At 40.1% G+C, this 17,939-nt stretch overlaps 1 protein-coding gene across 9 annotated transcripts in view; it reads left to right on the forward strand.

The window, feature by feature from the left end:
* Positions 1 to 17,939, forward strand: part of LRRC8D (leucine rich repeat containing 8 VRAC subunit D) — an 87,302-nt gene that overhangs the window by 17,780 nt on the left and 51,583 nt on the right. For 2 of the 9 annotated variants that reach the window (XM_087930141.1, XM_087930140.1), the window contains exons 2-3: positions 4,507 to 4,637; positions 14,884 to 15,030. The exons of 1 other annotated variant lie outside the window; for it this stretch is intronic. The gene's annotated coding sequence lies outside the window, so the exon portion shown is untranslated. Of the gene's footprint in view, positions 1 to 4,506; positions 4,638 to 14,485; positions 14,660 to 14,883; positions 15,031 to 15,270; positions 15,759 to 17,939 lie in introns of those variants that run through there. 6 more of the 9 variants (XM_026700293.2, XM_026700294.2, XM_026700292.2 and 3 more) reach the window with 5 other exon arrangements.

Raw genomic sequence — 17,939 nt, forward strand, 5'->3', positions numbered from 1 at the left:
AGAGCTGAGTGAGCAATGTTCCCGGCACCTCCACCGCTGCTGCCACCCCTGGTCAGCCACCCCTCGAGCCCGCCTCCTCCTCCGTGTTCTCCTCCTCCTCCGTCCAATGCCCCAGCCAGCAAGACGGACCTAGCCAGTTGCAGCAAGGAGAAACTGGTGCGCTGCTTGTGCCGGGTGGAGGCCGACAAGCTGGTGGTGCTGGTGCAACAGCTGATCCAGGGTGTGAACCAGCAGGCGGGAGAAGCACCTATATGAGATCCGCATCCTGAAAGCTGTCAATGGGTGGATGCAGGCAGAGAACCATGAACTGTGCAACCTCTGCTGCTTCCTGGTCGAGGACTGGCTGAAAGCCAAATGCCTGTCCCGCTACTGGCAGCTCTTCCAGCATCACGCAGCGCAAGTCCTGTGCGATGTGGCTGCCTGCCTGTGCAAGCTGGCCAGCTTGGAAGGGCTGCTCACCCCATTGAGCCCCTTGCACCGTTCTGGTGCAATGGTCATTGGGGTGAGCCTGAGAGAGGGAAAGAGAGAGAGAGAACTGGTAGAATCCCACCCCTGAATTGTGCCCTGCGAGCCCACATCCAGCGCCCCCTGCCGCTTCTTAGCGCCCCCCCTGCCAGCCCCCTTGCCTCTTAGTGGCCCCCCTAAGGGATCCCACCGCCCCCCAGGGGGCGGTACCGCCCACTTTGGGAACCACTGATATAATGCATATTTTTTCTTTTTAGGGTCAAACTAGATATACTGTAATTCTTGGTGTTGTGTTGTATAGACTGCTATTTGTTTTAATTGCTTAGTATATAATATGAATTGTAAAGCAGGCCAAAAACTGTTTTTGCTTTTGTAAACACAGATGGAATTAGTTTCTCCCTCCTTAAAAAAAAATAAGTAATGTAAATTAAAAAATGTAGCCACATATGATCAAACCATCTGACAAATATTGATTGGGTTCACATGTCAAATGAAGTCATTATGTAATAAATCACAGAGGCCTGGTTCATACGTAACACAAACTGATCAAGTTAGCATCATGCTAACCCAAATATCTACTTTGAATTGCAACAAGCATCTTTCTTATTCACCTCCTGCCTTGAAAAGCAGATAGAAGACCTCATGGGCTGGTTTTAATCAGAAAATTCTTTCACACCCTTTTCCCAGAATCACTGTTCCCTAAAGCTGTATTTAATTAATAATAATAATTATTATTATTAATTTTTGTATGCATGATTTGACTATTTAGAATATGCAATTATTAGATTAGTTGAAATAGTATGTCTGCTGTAACGGAACAAAGCCAGCTTTATTCAGATTTAACTTGAATAATCTTTTTGTGTTTTGGCAAAATGTGTCTCCCAAGTCAAGCTGGCTGTTCAGCACAGTAAGTAATGCTCACTTTCCCATTACTAATTTTAACTGACATAGCCCCTCTGTCTCTAGTGGTGAAAGTTATTTTAATGTGGAGGAATCAACACTGTTTTTGAAGTATAGGCCTTTACTGTTCTTCAGAACAGCATTTTCCATCCTCTTATAAACAACCATGGAAATCTGCCAGAGAGGATTTAAGGGCTACAACTGTTGAGGGGGAAAAAAAAGTTTCGAAGCTTGGAATGTTCTTTGAGGAAATGAATTATATATTTCCTGAAGTGCTTCTATTAATAATGTTTTACTGTCATATTTTAAGAAATAGAATAATTGGTTCAATATTATTGCCTGTTACATCAACTCCCTACATCTCTCCTTGTCCCTCGTGTGTGTGTGTGTGTGTGTGTGTGTGTGTGTGTGTGTGTGTGTGTGTGTGTGTAAGTAAGAAAGGGCTTTATTTTTCAGTATAGCCACTGACTTTCTTTATTTTTCTACTCTGTTGTTACTTCTTGCCCGGTCGGTCTGTGGTCTAGTAGTTCATACCTCCAAATAAGTCATAATGCACTTTTGTTTGTTTTTGGTTAAATGTGGTATGTGAATCCAGTCAGTTGTGTTTTAATAAGTCATGTTTAATGGCTTAGAGCAATGTGTAAGCTCAACTCTTGGGGCTTACTTAACAAACTGTGGCTTGATACATGGATCCAGACAACATATTTTCAAGTAGATGAAAGCAATCTGTTTTACATCAAGTGTCAGGGAACGTTTTACTCAAAGCTGAAAACCGAATTTCAGTTGTAGATGATCCAAAATGTAACAATAATGAAATTATAATGAAATTATACCATATATAACTTTATTATTAACCATAATGCAGCTAATCAGGTAAGTCAAGTCAGATTTGATCATGATTCCATGGATGTTGACATATAATTTTGGGCAACAATATGGAAGTAGTTTGGCTTGGCTTTCTTCTGAGATTTTTTTCAGTTCCCCAATCTACTTTACAGCCTTTATATATTCCTTGGCAGCCTCCCAGATTTTATCATGCTTAGATTCTGAGCTCAAACAAGATTGGCCACGTGCTGAAAGGTAGATATCTGCACCACTTATTGTTATAGAATATTGTATTAAATTACCACAAGGAAACTACAGAGATTCCAATATTTTGTGTCATATTTCATACAAACATGCATATATTTGATAGACGTTAATCTAGATTGAATTTCTTTTTGTACTTATTGAATAAAACCCACTTACTATGATTACACTCTTTAATAATATTACCATTTAGCAATACAGGTTATGAATTTAATAAGAGCGATGAACTGAAGTTACCTTGGTTTATGCTCCTACAAGATCAATATGTTGAATTTATCAGCATTTTTTTCTTTTCAAATTGATTTCAAATGTTTTTCCTATTAATAGTTTAATATTTGCTGTCCTCTCCCAAGGTCCTCAGTTTTGTCTTTCTTTCAGCCTATAAACATTATCAAGAAAAACTAAAAACCTGGTTGAATGTAACAGTGTGTGATATTTTAACTTTAGTAAGACCGCACAATTTTACAAATTAGGATCTGTGAGCACATCCTCACAATTGTTTCATGTAGAAAGGAATGTGCCCAAAACATCTGTGTCTGGAAAGGCTGAGCTATTGTTTCTTGGCCTGCCATTCTCCAGATAAATGGATCCCAGATTTTTGATTAGCTGAGGGGAAAGTCCCATCAACTAATATTTGGAACTGTCCAGTGACTATAGAAATTGACTACCTCACTGTTTTCCAGGCATTACAAATGGATATTTTTCTTTAGCAGATGATGCTTTCGGGCAAACAGTTTCTTTATATTCAGGTCCCTTTTTGGACTGAAACTATGCTTCAATTTTCTGAAGAGCTTCAAATGCGCTCCTACAGACAAGAGAGAAATACGGGTTGTTCTCAGCTTACAACAGTTCATTTAGTGTTTGTTCAAAGTTATAACAGTACTGAAAAAAGGGACTTATGACTGTTTTTCACACTTTATGACTATTGCAGCATCCCCATGGTCACTTGATCAAAATTCGGATGCTTGGCAACTGGTTCACATTTATGAGGGTTGCGTTATCCCAGGGTCCCATGTGACTCACTTTTGAAACCTTCTGACAAAGTCAATGGGGAAGCCAGATTCACTTAACAACTTAATAGTTGCAGTGATTCACTTAACAACTGTGGCAAGAAAGATCGTCAAATGAGGCAAAGCTCACTTAACGAATGTATTCCTCTTCTCCTTGTCTAACCAAGGGGATTTCATACACCTCTTTCTGGGATCTGTGCATTTAAAATAAAAAGCTAAAACCTTCATTCATCTCCATATATAGTGCCTGGTATTTTTTATTTGGTATGTCCTTATATCAAAGTGTAGTGTAAGACCTGTTTTTTGTCTATAACCAAAATCCCGTAAGGCATGTTGGGCTTAGAGAGGATGAGTGTTTAGGCAACTTCCAAGTCTTAAACTGTTGCTCTCCCATTCCTGGGGCAACACTAAGATTGCTTTGCAATGGTATGGCAGGGAACCTTAACATTTTTCTCATTTTAATTTTGTTTTGAAAACATATTGGCAGTTGATTGATGGGCATTGTAAGTGGTTGAAGGATTCTGTTAGGAATATAAGTCACCTAACAGGTATTTGGGTTAGAAATATATAAACCAGGATAGACATTTTAATACTGTCTCTTTAAGGGAATGCAAGAGCATGCAATTGGGTGTAGTTTCTCAAACAGCCATAAGATGCAGCCAGAAACCTGGTTTGTTTTAGTCTTAGTCTCTGAAGAGAGTGTGTCTGAGTGATTATCTGTTTCCTTCTGTTGGCAAGTATTGCCGTTCCTCCATTTTTCCTAATTGACTGATATTCATGGATTTAATGTAAGTCTGATACTGAACTGTTTTTGACACTGGACTTTGTTATTGAATTATCCCTGGATTGAAAACTGACTGATTTAACCTGTGAATGACTTTGGAGTGCCTATTTTGAACTTTGCTTAAACCTTTATTGAAAGTAAAACCCTACATTTACTGTACAGTGTAGCTGTATGCTGTATGTGTATTATTCAAACACTACTCTCAAAATACGTCTCCCTGTATGTGTTCATTCTCCTAACGGGGAATTACCTCAACAGATTCTTCTGCCCTTCTAGTGTGATCTGGATGGGTGCATCTAGATTTTGGACTTGATCAACTCTATAGAAGGGGAAGCCACCTCCTCAGTAGTTTTGGATCTCCTTTGGTCACAGGAAAGCAGAAATCCTGGGTAAGTAATTCCCATTTAATGAAAAAGCCAGATATTCATTTTCACTTATTGTTCTGATATTACTCTCGAAGAAAGACCTTTAATTTTGTTGATGATATGATAAATAATTTATGAAATAAATGTTCTAATTATATGATATGTTCTAATTTGTTCATTAATAAAGAAAAATAGAGTATGTGGCGAGGAACAATTTCTGTAGGCATTTCCAGCTGACTTTATAAAGTATTCCTAGGAACTTCAGTGCTTAATAGGGAACACACATTGCTGCAAAAACTGGGATTATCACATGTCCTACAGCAAAAAATGTTAAGAATGATCTAGCCCTGTTCTATTTAAAGGTCCCTAATTTCATAATGGAATTCAATACTTGAAGATAATATAATCTGAATATTCTTTGTCCCAAATTACATTTTTTTCCAGGAAATCCTAAAAACTATTCTCTATCACATTTATTTCAGAAGAGTATTTAAACACATAAATATTTTTAAAAGCTTGTTAATGTTAAATCTTAGTTAGATCCATTTATTTTTACATTATTTCATAAAACATATAATCAGATATATTTAGCCAAAAATATCAGTGTATATAGCTTTTTCAGAGCTAATTACCTATTAATTTCATGTAAAATGCCACAGAATCAAAGAGCCCAATATTATTAAAGTAAGAAGATTTGAAATCATTATAGCAAAGAAGATTAAAGAGTAGCTAACTAGGATAATTTTGAATGCTTATTTTAATAACAGATTGTTAGTAAAAATGATATCTCAAAATATTGAATAAATACCAAATTTCAATTAATTTCAACATTTTTTTCATTCTTTTTTTAAAAAATAAGTTAATCCATGAATTAACAAGACAATCTTTAATCTTAAGGAAAAAAAATACAACTACAAATTATGGAGAAGAAAACATTTTATCAATAGTCATGAGTTCACTATTATAATATGAGCAATATAGTACAGTCATTTTAAGATAACACAAAATCCATGCCATACTAATACATATTTCTGCAACCTTTGATTAATAGAAAATATTGCCTTTTCCAAAACAAGTAAATCACACATATGCAGCAGGCGTTTTTTGTTCTTGTATTTATTGTATTTCAAAAATTTGCATTTTAATTAGGAATACATAAAATATTGTATCTGGAGAACAAATTAAAAGAAAATTGCTAGGTCTAGCTACAGGTCTTACATATAATTTTTTATCAAATTAACTAGACTGGGGCCACACATAATTTCACTGAATCTTCCATTTCATGCTGATAAGCCCTGCTACTCACCTCATCAAATTTTCTATGAGAAAGAGTATCTTACAGAAATAGTCTCATGGAATTTACAGGATATCTATCTTATCAATCTCTGTCTTATGGGATAGACTCATAGATCTCATAAGTGAATTGGTCAGTGGTAAATTTTCTAACTAGTTACAGCCTACCTATAACCAGCTCCTGTAATAATGTAAATCTATCTGAAATTTCAGAACACTTTTAAAACAGTGGCTCATATTATTACAGACACTTAATCTGGGTAGTGGTGGTGGAGAAATACACTTACCTGCTTACCAAGTATTCAAAGGAGGGTAAATACATCTAAGAGAAACTCAGTCTGTTCCATGAGTGATTAAAAACATTACTAACTTATCTGGATTCCATGTTAGGTTCTTCGCTCTATTTCAGTCCATTGTCACAAAAAGACAGCAAGCAGTTCAGAACTTAAGCAGCTACTTTCTAAAAGGCATGGATTTAATTATGTAATTACTGTATGCACCTATGTTTATATCAGGGGTGGGATTCAAATTTTTTAACAACCGGTTCTGTGGGCGTGGCTTAAGTGGTAGGTGTGGCTTAGGTGGTCATGTGACTGGGTGGACATGGCTTGGTGGTCATGTTATTGGCTGGATGTAGCCAACTCAGTATCACTCACATCAAGGCACGCATCGCCTCTCCTGGCCTCTCAAGACTGTGAGTATGCTGCAACAGCCATAAGTGTGAAAAATGGTCATAAGTCACTTTTTTCAGTGCCATTGTAACTTTGAATGGTCAGTCCACACAAGCAAAGTACCAGCAAAGGAGGGGGGGAAAACTCCAGAGAAGTTCCAGAGACAGAAAGTCTAGTCCTGCCAAGAAGGTAATAAGGGTTAACGGAGAGGCAGTTTCTGTAAGCAACACCAGAATGTTTCCTTCCTGCCTTCCTTACAGGATTAGGCCAGTAATTTCTTCTAACAACCGGTTCTCCGAACTGCTTAGAATGTTAACAACCGGTTCTAGCGAATAGGTGCGAACTGGTAGAATCCCACCCCTGGTTTATATGGAATTTATATGTATTTATACGGAAAGAGGCATGTATTTAATTAACAGTTGGTTAAACCCTCCACTATTTCTTCCAGCAGTTCAATAGAAATATTTAATAGCTGGAAGGGTAAGATAGAACCCTGGGAAGCTCTACTGGCTGATGACCACATAGGAGTCTATTCCAGCCTCACATGAACTGTATAGAATAATAAAACAGTTGCTTCCAAGTCCCAAACCAGTTAAACAACCTGGAAGGGTAATATGATATGAAAACACACAGATCAGTTAGCAAACTGGCAAGGGTGTACTCTTTTCTATCCAGTTTCAAATAAAGATTGTCTCCTAAAGCAGTCAACATTTTCAATTACTACCCATGGTAATTACCTCGGCCTAATCCAGCAATCCATTGCATAAAGTGATTTTAAAAAAGAAATACGTTGTTGCATGGAATTACCCTACCTTCTCCTGCCTGGCCACTACAAAAAAAGTGCTGGTATTCTGAAAACCACCTGATTTGAATAAACCTCTATATACAAACATTTCACTCCACAGAGCAATTGTTCCATAGATGGCTTTTGGACACGAATCTCCTGGGCTTTCTTCATCCTGCTGTTCAACCCAAAGACTTTTGTCCCCAAATTGGTTGGCCCTCAAATAATATTGGCCCATGACTATTTATCTAACGGGAAGAACTGCAGCAAAAAGCTTTTGAACAGCATAGACCTGGATTGTTTATATAAGCTGCTTTTATGTGTTTTGCATGGAGAGTCTCTGAGATTGCATCTGAAGGTATTTAGGCAAAGGATTTATATGAGCTTCATGAATATACAACCACTCTGTTCTTTTCCAGATATAACTCCTGAAAAAGATACGTAACAACTTAGCCATCTTATTGTATAATATTTACCACTGGCTTACAGGGCTATTTTAATCAGTTGAAGGTAAAAATGATAAAGGCAGTGGAACAACCTGACATAGACTCCAAAACGGATCTGATGTCCTGTTCAGTGACAGTAATGACAATAAACAAAGCTGTTCTTAGCCATCATCACTGCATGTGCATAAAGGGTGCGTGCCAAGCTATGGTGGATGCTTGTCAGTTTCTAAAAATGGAAACAAATATTCTTGAAGAGGCGAAATCTTCCGTGCATTTACCTGATATTTGTTCCTCTTGATGTTGGACGGTAGTAATGGTAAAGAATGAGCGGGTAGATAATTACTTCACCCTTGATACAACAAAACTTACTTGGAATTCAGATGTTATATTTTTACGTTACAGGAGGAAACCTTGATAGTCTATACAATTCTATACCTGATTTAGTAACCAAAAATCAAGCAGCACTTTTTCTAGCTAATACCTTTTACAGTAGCCTTCAACTTACAACAGTTTGTTAACAACCGTGTTACTAATTTAAGAACTACAGTGATTCACTTAATTAATGTGGCAAGAAAGGTGGTAAAATGGACAAAACCCACTTAAAAACCATCTCGCTTAGCAACAGAAATTTTGGGTTCAATTGTGGTTGTAAGTCAAAGACTACTTGTATTAAAATGTGTAGCATTTTTGAACTGCAGTTTGTTTCATCAGATCCACAGAGTGGTATAGTGTGCCTTTTAATAACATTTGTTCGTTAGAAAAGGTGATGCTGGAAATCTTTAAGGCTAACTTTGCTGTGTTTTCAGTAGCTAATCCTTCTGGAACAAAGAAAATTGGTTAAACAGCAAAAGAAATAACTGCTGTACAGTGCTTTCTCTTCAGTGGTCAATCACTCTTGAGTTAATGCAAAATATTCAGTAAGAATCTCGTGCAGTGATTTGAAGAAAAAAAATATCCATTATAGTCTGAACAACTTGCAAGAACGTTTCACGGTCCTGCTAACTATGGAATAGAGCCATGAAATTGCTGATATTGCAAAGAGCCAAAAGATTAGAAGATTCACTAATAACCTCAGCAAATCAGATGTGGACTGAAAGCCGTTACATAAGAGTGGAACCGCTTATTTTTTTTATGATTACATAAATATGAATTCTGAAAGGTTTAATCTCATTCAAAAAAACAAAAAGCCCTGTTGAATAGAGAAAAGGAATACTAGATAAGCAACGCACAAATCTTAGACTCTTTGCTGAAAGGATGAACAAAGGATACCTCTTCAAATAATACTAGGGTTTTTTTTTTGAGGGATGGTGCATCAATGACCAATTGTAGAATCCCCAGTTGTCAAATAGCATCAGGAATCTTTTACCCTGTAGAATGCCAGTTCTACTGAAAATTTGTATCTGGTCCATATATCTCAAGCTGTAGGTGTGAGACTTATTTGATGGGATAATCTTCCTCCAGTTGCCTCTCTAGCTAGGGATGTATATGGAATTGTGATGCTGTGCATGTAGCACCAGAACACCAGGGATATATACAAGTAACGAACCTTTTCTTTATTCTTTAAATGCCTTTTGTGGCTAAAGACTTAACTCAATATTTAATTCCTAACATTTCTTCAAGACAATGAAGACTCCCGCTCCTCCCCTATGATGACATTGCTGACCCCCTCAGAGGTCTGTGGATCACAGGTTGAGAATCACTGGTATATACAATTAAGAGTATAATTTGGCAGCATAAAGAAGATCACAGATTCCTTAACCTGACCTAAAAAACAAGCATTCTCTTCTTCCTAGAGTCTAATATTCCACATCCAGACGTATGTTAAAATGGGGATATATTACATTCACTTGCAATTTGACCTAGTAAAATCTGGATATGTCAGCTCTGATTGGAACAATGGGTTTATAGCCTCTAATGGCTGCAGGGGAAAAAAGAATTAGGTCACTGGAGGGGATGGACCTGATATTTTGGGGTCTTGAGGAGAAACATATTTTTATGCCTTAGTTTTAAAACAAATGATTTTGCCATTTAATTTTAAAAGTGCAAATTAGGAATCTCCCAAAACGGATTAGAGGTTTCCATACAGTCCATGGATTCAGGTAGGTTGTCCCTGTTTTACAAAAGTCTATTTAAATTAACATATTTATTACATTGTGAAATGTTATACAGCAACTCAACTTTCAGCAGTTCATTTAGTGACCATTTGAAGTTACAATGTCACTGAAAAAATGGCCATTTTACACACAACCATTACATCATCGTTCCCATGATCACCGGATCAAAATTCGGACACTTGACAACTGACTCATATTTATGACAGTTACAATGTCCTGAAGTCATGTGATCACCTTTTATGACCCTCGTTGATTATGACAAGCAAAATCAATGGAGAAGCAAGATTCACTTAACAATCGTGTTACTAACAAATCTGCATATAGACAGGAAGCTGAATAACTAGCCTTGTGGTGCGGCGGGAACAATCTTGAACTGAACACACTCAAAACTGTACAAATGATAATAGATTTTAGGAGAAACCCCCCTATACTACCACTTCTTACAGTACTAGACAACACAATATCAACAGTAGAGACCTTCAAGTTTCGAAATTCTATAATATCTCAAGACTTAAAATGGACACCTAACATCAAAAACCTCATCAGAAAAGCACAACAAGGAATGTTCTTCCTGCCCCAACTCAGAAAGCTCAAACTGCCCAAGGGGCTGCAGATACAGTTCTACAGAGGAATTATTGAGTCTGTCATCTGCACCTCTATAACTGCCTGGTTTGATTCTGCAACCAAACAAGACAGACGTAAACTTCAATGGGTAATTAGAATTGCAGAAAAAACCATTGCTACCAGCCTGCTTTCTATTGAGGACTTGTTCACAGCACAAGCCAGAAAGAGGGCTGTGAAAATATCTACAGACCCCTCACATCCTGGACATAAACTGGTTCAACTTCTACCCTCTTGACGACGCTAAAGGGCATTGCATGCCAGAACAGGCACAAGGAGAGGTGTCCCCCATTCCACGCCACCATTCTGCTAAACAACTAATTCCCACAACACTGTCAAACTACCTAGCTATGTTACTATTCTTCTCATCTTTCCTCTTACTTCTTCTTCCTATCTTCTTATAACTTTGTTGCTTGTATCTTATCATTTATATTGTTTTATTTAGTACTGTAGTACGATTTGTGTTGGTTGCTTATGTAGTATCTTATGATTCATGATAAACGTATTTTTATGACGATTATGATCATGATTTATCACTTGTTGCTTGTGTGTACACTGAGAGTTTATGCACCAGAGACAAATTGGCCAATAAAGAATCCTATAAGTCTGTCTTTTGGCGATACATATGCAATGTCTCTCATGCACATACAAAAGCAAAGAATTTGTTGTTCTGCATCTCCCCCTCCCCCAGTTCATTCTCAGGGAATGGGACAAAGTACAGTTCTCTGAGGGTTTTGTAGCATACACACAAAAAAGTACAAGTATCCATTTTCCACATTACCAGATATTACAACTGTATAGTTGTTATGACTACAGGGTTTATCTAGTCTTCCTGCTTGGAGAATGGGTAGCAGGTGCAAATCCCAACAGAATATTTGTATCTCAGGGTTGAACTGTGGGGTCCTGGGTATTCTCTGCACTTCATTGTTTTCTTGCAGACACCACTTCCAGACTAGGTAACATTGTGCTAGAAGAAAGTGGGGGTGCAACCCTGATGAATGCAATCGTGTCGAGACTTCAAGGCCTTCTACTCTGATATTTATAATTGTGTAGAAACAGCCACTCTCCTCTCAAGGAAAGTAAGATTTTGCTTGTTAGAATAGTGCGGAGCAGAAGAGCAAAAAGTCCAGCAAGCAGAATGGTGGACATTAAAGCAGTCTTCAGTTGAACAGATTTCCTTTTGCTAGTCCTAGATAATAGCTGTGTGAGCTTCTTTCCCCTGCTCCATTGGAATGAACAAAGCAGTTTTAAACTAGTTAAACTTCCTGTTTCTTGCTCTCTTGATATATTCTAGTTTGTTTAGATGCCTGATTATGGACTTTGTTCCCCTACAGGTTGAATAGGATTCTATCCAGAATCTTTTTATGATGCAGGGATCATAAAAACAACAACAACCTGGTTCATAGTCATGGCAGTAGTGAGATATTTAAAACAATACCAAATTAACTTTATGAATGTTTGTACCACTTCATTGGTCTTGAACTATCCACTCGTTATGCACCGTCCATTATAGTGAAAAAGCCTGCTTTTAAAATTGCATTTAATTGGTAAGAAAGAGAGGAGATGTTTAAAAGGTGATAAATACCTACATTTCAAAAGGCGAGTTTGGCTTCTGGTTCGGAAGCACGCCAGCTTGGATTAAAGGAATAGTTGCACATTACATACATCTTAGGGTTGACAGTAAAAACTGGGAACATTTTAGATGTTTCAAGGACATGGCAACTCTGGAAAATCTTGTGAAGGCATTTTCCCAAGATGTATCAGAAAAGTCCCCAACAGGAAAGATATACAGATAGTCCCCAACTTACAATGGGTCACTTATTGACCATTCAAAGTTACGATGGACCTCTCCAGGGCTACTTATTACCCAAATTCAAAGTTCCAACACCCTCCAGGTCATGTGATTGCATTGAGGTGCTTGGAAATTTGCCCACTTTTACAGTTGTATGTGCTCACGTGACCGCAATTTATGATACTTTTTTTTTGCCAGAAACCAATGCTTTTGGTTGTTAACAATGGACTTGCTTAACAGTTGCTGCAAAAAAATAGAATAAAGCTGGATGCAGTTACCTAGTGACCTGCTTAAGGACTGGAACAACTTATTACTGTAATTTTAGTTTCAATAACAGTTGTAAGTTGAAGACTACATGTAGGCAGTGCAGTATAGTATATCACAAGTACTTACATGCAGACAACTATGTTTAGCCTACCATTTTGGTAGTCCATCAGACTAGAAACTGGGAGACTGTGAGTTCTAGTTCTGCCTTAGGCACAACTGGGTGACCTTAGGCCAGTCTGACCCAGGAAGGAGCCACTGGCAACCAAGAAGAGCCACTTGCCAAGAAGAGTCAATAATGACCTGAAAGCGCAACCCCACCCCGCAAAACGAACACATCTATATTGTGCCTTTTGTAAAAGAGTTCAAGATATAGAGTGTTCTACTCTTTTCCATGACAACAACCCTGCAAGGTTGAGCTGTGTGAGAGCGACATAGGCGCTCCCTGCCTCTAGAATAGAATAGAGGGAGTAGACTAGTGTGTATTAGAGCAGCGGCCCCCAACCTTTTGGGCACCAGGGACCGGTTCTATGAAGAGAAGTTTTTCCGCGGACCGGAGGAGGTGTGGTTTCGTCTGCTGCGGATGGGGCTTAACTTGTTTGCACAGACCAGTTTTTGGCATGCTGCAGCCTGGTGCCAGTCCACAAACTGCGGGTTGGAGACCCCTGTATTAGAGGGCAGAGTAAAACCTGGGTCTTCCTGATTTAATCCAACATTGGAAGGGCTAAACCACATTGTCTCTTTCCCAATTCTGCAGTCTGCTTTTGGAAAGGAAGGGCGTGCCAAAAAGGGACTGATGACAGAATAGATATTCCTAACCAGTGGACATCTCAGCTCTGGTTGCTTGCATGGCACCAGCACATTGCTTGCCAAAGTATTCACGTACACTGGCTTTCTCTCATGGGTCCAGTAAAAACCAGAACTCCAAGCTGTGCCCCACAAACAGGAAGTGTAGTTACTTTGCGCTGTTCCCCTGTATATCAGTAAAGCTTCCTGCCCACAGCCTTATCTTGTCCACAATACTGGAGGAATGGATAACCTTGAGCGGTTGTTGAATAGCAGACAACTGTTTCTGAGATAAGCTGTAGATGGCAGGGAGAGGGAGATGATCACAGCGTATACATAATATAATAACACTTATTTCAGGTTGCTGCTTCCATTTTAACTCAGTCTGCTGTGATTAATGTGGCCGCTTAGGCTAAACCGTTTTGAACCCGTGCCAAACCGCCTTCAGATCTGTGGCCATGGTGGAGAGGTTTCTAGTAGGGCAACATTCAAAGCCTTCATTAAAAACAACCACCTGTGAAGTGCTTTTTCAAGAGGCAAGTGGACTTTCTGGTTTTTCTTTGGAAGACATTCGGCTTCTTCAGCTCTGAATCTTGTTTTTCTTTGAAGACGTTTTGCTTCTCATCCAAGAAACTACTTCAGCTCAGAGCTGAGGAAGCTTCTTGGAGGAGAAGTGAAATGTCTTCAAAGAAAAAGCAGAAAATCCAGTCGCCTCTTGAAAAAAGCACCTTTGGGACAGCCATGACCTGGATGACTGAGAGGCTCCATAGACCAACCCCTAGGAAGTTCTTCACCTTGATGATAAACCAGAGGGAAAGCGCTGGTTTTGAGTGTTGGAGTCGGATGAAATATCGGGGAGGCGTCCGCTCTGGCTCGCGCGTGGATGGGAACTAAGCGGAGCATTTCCGCACCGTGAGGTTTCATCTCTTTTTGTTCTAGCAGGCGGACGATCAATCCCACCTGTGGAGCGGTTGAATTTCCCCCTTTTTCTCCTTTAAACAAAAAATTAGTCAAGCAGATACTTGGACGCAGAGTCCTGCTCTCGTGTTTTATGCAAAACGAGAAGCCGGTTGGGGGAAGGAAAAAAAAGCCATTCGCTGTAACACGTGGAAGGTTCCTAGTTTCCGCCTCATCCCAGCCAGCAAAAGGTGCCGGTGTGAATCAGCCTTGGTTGGAGATCCAGCGCCAGAGAGCTTAAGAAGCGGCGGCGCCAGGCGAGGGAAACTTTGCACGAGACTTTGCAAGAGAACCGCGGGTGCCCATCTCTGGATCGGGGTGAGAGGGAGGATCGGCCCAAGGATGATCCCGCGTTTGGGGGGGGGGAAGGAGGGAGGGTGTGTGTGTGTGAACCGGTTTCGCTAGGAAGGCGGCTAGGTGGGAAAAGAGCTCCGCTTCGGGTTCACCAGGGGGAACCTCGAGGGAGAAAATGGAGGTCCGTATATGTAGCAGCTTCCACCCTGCCGAAGACAGCCCCGACTCTTGCTTTTCTTCTGTTCTAGGAGACCCCCGCGTCTCTGCAGGACCGGCCGCGATGACTGAGTGATCCTCTCGGGCTCGCTGCCTTCTCCGGCTTCCCCCGATCGTCCAGGAAACCGCAGCTTTCAGGAAGGAAGGAGGAGGCGTAGAGAAGAGCGCGGCTCGGTCAGGTACGGACAAGTCCCCAGCCCCGACCTCGGAGCCTGAATAGCGAGCAGTCTATATACATGCATATGTATGTCTGTATATGTGTGTGTGTATGTGTATGTATGTATGTATATATGTACACACACGCATGCATACACACACACGCATGCATACACATACACACACAGAGTGCGTGCCCGCCTGTCCCCCGTGCCTGCTTGCTGAACGGCAGCCTCGGCGCAAATGCGCAGTTGACAAGTCTGGTTGGGAGGGAAAGAGGGAGGGGGAAGAGGCGAAGGGCGGCGTGTAAAAGGCACGTTGTTTTCCTCGGTTGGGGCTTCCCAGCCCGAGTGGGCTTTTACCGGGACCGGCTTATTCCAGGCTGCGAGCGCCGGTTGCCTCTTTTGTTTCGCTCGGCCGGCTACCTGAGCTGCTGTGTATCGCGATCCGGGGAGCCCGGGCAGACAATGGTGGAGCCGCTCACGAAGCAACGCTGAAAAGTCGGAGCATCAGAGCTAAACCGGCTCTAGCCGGGAGGCGCTGGAGGAGGGGAATTGAATTGACGCCGGACTGCGAGAGCGGTTTTCAGGGAGGGCAGGCTCAACGGAGGGCTGGATGTTGGCTCTGCTCTCCTAGATCCTTTTTATTTCTTGTTTTCATTAAAACAAAAGGAAAGAAAGAGAGAGAGAAAGAAAGAAAAAGGGAAGGGCCTGCCTGCGGTCGCCTTTGTCACATCTCTTCCCTCTTGGCAGTAAGTTCAGCCTTCGATCATCTCTTGGAAGGAAATGCAATCCGGCCGGCCGGCCGGCCGACCGAGAGTGTCTGATTGAGCCGCCTTCGGGGGAGGGGGGGCATTGAGAGGAGGACGAAGGTTTCCGGTGTGAAAGTTCTTTAGGCTCAGCCATTGATGGGGTTGGGAGAGCTGGGTTTGTCGAGCGTGCATCCTGCCCTTATCGGGAGGGGAAGCTCTTGGTGACATGTGTGATGCGCTGGGGGCTTTTGGAACAAAAGATGGGGGAACGTATCAATCACCGTCTTCGGCATTGAAAGGGGAGGGGGCAACGTGCAGGATAGAAAATGCACCCCCTTTCCTGGTGTAAAATCTTCCTTTCATAGGGATCATCACCGCTGCAATGACCAATATTTTTGTGTGTTGCTGGGAAGCCTCTACCATGATTGATGCAAGGACTGGTCAGGTCTCCCTTTTTGCAAGCTGTTTTGCAGCCTGGCAGAGCAGAAAGTACATAGTTGATACAAAAGCAAAAATGGTGAGGAGGAAAAGCTGTCCCATTTTCCCACTGAAATATAAATGGAGAAAGGCGACAACCTTTCTGGCCTGTCTACTCTCTTTTCGCTTAACTGATGTATGCTACAATACAGTTTTGCAACAAGGGCTTTTGGTTTGAGAGTTGTAGATGTATTGATAAGCAGGCATAATATAAGTTAAATATTTTTAATTGTATGATTGGGTTTAATGCAGAACCCTTATTCTTTTCTCTGGAAAAAACCTGTAATTTTAATAATTGTGAGTATTCAGCCTGTCAGTTTTATTTAATAAATAAGTCAACCTGGCAAGCTAATAGTAAATGCACAAAAATTTGGTCCAAGTGAATATGTTGTTGCTCTTCATTTCCTTTTTTCTTTTTCTTTTGCTCTGTTAATAAAATGTTATAATCTCCTCTCCAGATTAGTTTTGAGCTGGAATTCTTGCTGGTTTAGGCTGCAGCCATGAGATACTCAGTACTTCTGAAAGTGAGTTCAAGTTGCTTATCCTCTACCTCAATCCCTTCTGGAAGATAAAATCCCTTCTGGAAGATAAAAGCAGATGTTTGACATTCTCTGGTTCAGGAATGTATATTTCATTAGTCAGTGAAGAGTGTGGAAAATGGTCAGGACTATTTTGAGTTTGCAGTGTCTAAAAAGGAAGCTATTGGTTAGATTTGTCACCGGTGAAATGAAAATGATATCCCAAGGCTTACTACTCTTAGTAGTAAGAGTTAGTTGGATATAGTATTTATGAATAGTTAACCCATCCTTAGATATCTGAGGCCTACATTGTAGGAACTAGCATACCAACTCTTTCTCCAAAGACCAAGCTAGATACTTGGATAGCAGATCTGTTCCCTGAAAGCATGCATCTTGTTCAAGGGATAGGGGACCATTCCTGTCAGAAGGAATAGCCAAAATAAAATCCTTTCCCCTTTCTTGGAAAAAAGTTCTTTTCTATTTTAGTTTGATAGAACCCAATATTTTTTTAAAAAAATATTTTACTTTGGCATCTGTAGTAATTTCATTTTTTTCAGACTTTTTATATCTATCTCCTTTGAACTATCCTATGCCTTCACTCTTAATTTTTTTCTTGTAGGACCATATTTGGTTTTATCCAGTTCTGTTATCCATTTCTGGCAGTGAAGTCTAGAAGAAGGTGGTGCAATCCTTTTTCCTTCATATTTACACTCAGAAAAAAAATAAATAAAGCCATTAGTGGTACTGAGGTTGGAAAATTCCTGGACTGAGGAAAATTCCTGGAGAATTTGGTGTTAAAGAAATATAGGGCAATGAAGATATTTTGAAGGCCCATTGGTCTCAAGCAGTTGATTAGAATATCCCTGGAAAGTTCTGCAGAGCTAAATCTAGCTATCAGTGATTCCTCAGGCTTATCTTGGTAGTACCCATCATAGTTGTAGACAGTAGAGTATTAGAGTATAGTTACCCAACCTGCCTGGCAAAACATTCTTGTTTAGTAGAAGGACTGTACTTCTTCCTGCTTTTTTCAAGGCTTATCAAACTATCAAAATAACTTGCATGTTACCAGAAAGTTCTAAAAAATATAATTACCCCCTTCATGTTGAGACTCAGTTACAGAATGTTATGTTATTATGCGTAAGTGTAGTTCTTTGAACTTAACTCTTGAACCCTTAAGAATGATTCT

This window comes from Pseudonaja textilis, chromosome 3, assembly GCF_049901715.1.
Source record: "Pseudonaja textilis isolate UNSWEBS1 chromosome 3, rPseTex1.2, whole genome shotgun sequence".
Classification (NCBI taxonomy): domain Eukaryota; kingdom Metazoa; phylum Chordata; class Lepidosauria; order Squamata; family Elapidae; genus Pseudonaja; species Pseudonaja textilis.